The sequence below is a fragment of the Ceratina calcarata genome, unplaced genomic scaffold (genome assembly GCF_001652005.2).
Source record: "Ceratina calcarata isolate Rehan_Ccalc_2016 unplaced genomic scaffold, ASM165200v1 scaffold428.2, whole genome shotgun sequence".
Lineage (NCBI taxonomy): Eukaryota > Metazoa > Arthropoda > Insecta > Hymenoptera > Apidae > Ceratina > Ceratina calcarata.
In genome coordinates, this window is record NW_017166501.1 from 789,684 (window position 1) to 792,359 (window position 2,676).

The following is a 2,676-nucleotide window of genomic DNA, read 5'->3' on the forward strand; positions in this document are numbered from 1 at the left end:
AATTTACTTCACTTGGGAAAAAAAATAATTTATGCATTATTATTTGTACATTTGCCCAAAAGCAGTCAAAATGACTTGCTTGGGCAATCTATTGTTAAATATGTATAGCTGAGGCTTGAACACGATCATTAAAAGACGCACAGGTGATTACGTTTTCGCGTACACGTCATAAAGAATAATACCGTGTACAGTGAATGGTTGAGTAATTTCAGAAAGTGGATCCATTAACGTCCTTTATCGCCATTTCGCAAACTTCACCATATAAAGTTTCTCGTGTATACACGCTGAATAGCTCTTGAGCGTATTCAGTAAAGGTTGCACAAATTTCCTCGGAGTATCATAGACTGTGTAAACTTCGGTCACCGGAGGATAAACTCGTTCCGGCTGGCAGTAGTCTAAGGTGGCGTTGGTCAGCCAGTAGTGGCACTCGACGGTCCGTCAGACGACCGGGTACCGCAGCTCGCTGATAATAATCAGACAATTAGGTGTACTTCGGTCGCCGAGCACGCACTCGATCACCGTCGCATTAATTAAATTGCACAGTCGTATGCGTTTACCAATGATTCACCTCACTTCTACGTAGACACAATAATAATAGTCGCGGCGATAATTGGTGGATGTTTCTGGTTTGGCAACTGGCCTGTGGTAACGCACGTACCTACGCGTTTGCCGCAGTTCGGTTCTAGTTGTTATTGCGCGACCCGATATGCGTTTACAAAATACGGAGTCAACAATCGTAACTTGGTAAACGTAGTCGTATCGCGTTACGATGGATAGATCCGCAATTTCGTATATTCGTGATTGAATTCATACGATTTCCCAAGGGTGATTCGTTTTTGCAATACGCTGTTTCGTGATCGAAATTAATTATAACGAAGCGACTAATTAGTTTCTACCGTTTGCCAATTATCCAAGCAAGATGTGAAAGGGTTGGAATGGATCGTAGATGGACCGTTGTGTCAATCGTTTATTTCCCACAATTGAACACAGGAGGCTTAGCACGCGGTCAGTCGGAATTAATTTGCAGCCGGCGCGCAATAACGGCGGTGAGTGAATCGATTAATTCTACCGCATACGGTAGAGATAGACACTCTTTTAATCGCTTTATAATCGCGTCATAACTGTCGTGTTTCCGCCGGCTATCATACAACCAGAATTTATTGAATTCTATCGACTCCCATTCTATTATCTGATTATCACGGCTCCAATAGTCATTTCTATTTCACCATTTTGAATCCCCGACTGATCTCTTCAATCGAATTGAACAAAAAAAAATCCGGTACGTGTCAATTAATCCCTTGCACTATTCGGAACCTCGGGAAAAGTCAGGCCAAACGCGGCTGCCTCGATTGTTGCGGTGAAAGGCGAGCGGTGGAGCGCGCGTGCCGAAACTTGAGAACTATCAATTTCAAAACTTTTAAAAAATACTTTAATTATTACATAAGATGAAAACAATCCTATTCGAGATGTTCATAATTGGTCCAAAACTAAGACCACGAGTCAGACTCGTGATATTCATGTTCGGCCTGAAATATCGAGTACGAGTCAGGCTCGTGATATTCATGTTTGGTCTGGAACTGAACAACGAGTCCGACTCGTGACATCCATGTTTGGCCTAAAATTTTTATCACGAGTCAGACTCGTCAAAATAGTGCAAGGGGTTAAGGAGATGAATCAGCGAAAACGTATTAGTTACTTCTTTGATCTTTGCATAAAAATCCGATGTTCGAAGTAGTGAAAGGGAGAGCCTCATAATTACAGAAACGAAAGAAATTTTCTCCGCGGGTAAAACAATAAATCAATGTTATTGCCATTGTCGTTTCCATGAAATAAATTACGTTAGGAGTTCTCGTTTTATTTCGCCAACGTGGCGTATGAGCTGCCTGTCTGTCTCGTCCGCCCGCACTTCATCAATCTATTCCACCGCCCCTTCCTCACCGTTTTGAATACCCGCTACATCCAGATTCCTCGCTTGCTTCGATGTTAGTTCAGATTTCCGTTTCTTGTCGATTCCTCCGTGCCTACGCTACAATTTATGAGCAAAGTTCGCCCGGCAAGTGCAACCACGGTCCAGCTGGAATTTTACTCTGCCATTACTCTCGTCCTCGTGCGACGATGTATAAAAACCCGATGCATGACTCTCGAATCAACAACTAAGGGAAATCCTGTTGACAGACGTACTATGGATTTTACGCACGTAAAGAAACTAAAAAGTGAATGTTGCATAAAAATCTGCAATCTAGATTTATCCTTCGTCGGACTAATAACAATTCTTGTTTGCTAAGATCGTCGACGCGTAGAAAATAAAATTCGCATGTCGACGAATGGGCTGGGATTACGCGAACAATTTGTAACTAAGCGAGAAATTAACTGGTGAAAATGCACATTCCAACGTAGCGGCCGTCGGTTGGTCGATGCAACGTTCAACTTTCCTTCCACGAGCGCCCTCGAAACGTACCGTGGAAAAATTATGCGGATTTATTGCATCGCGCACGGTTCCGTTAATCCGATATTCGCCCAACAATTTTCAGATACGATGCATATGATTGCTGACTAATTGTGCGTCTAATTTTCCAACGTGATGTAACATGTTCGCTTTTCGAAGGAGGGAAGAGAGATATTTCATGATCAATACATCTATAATTAATAAAACGATGTCCGTCATTTAAATTTATT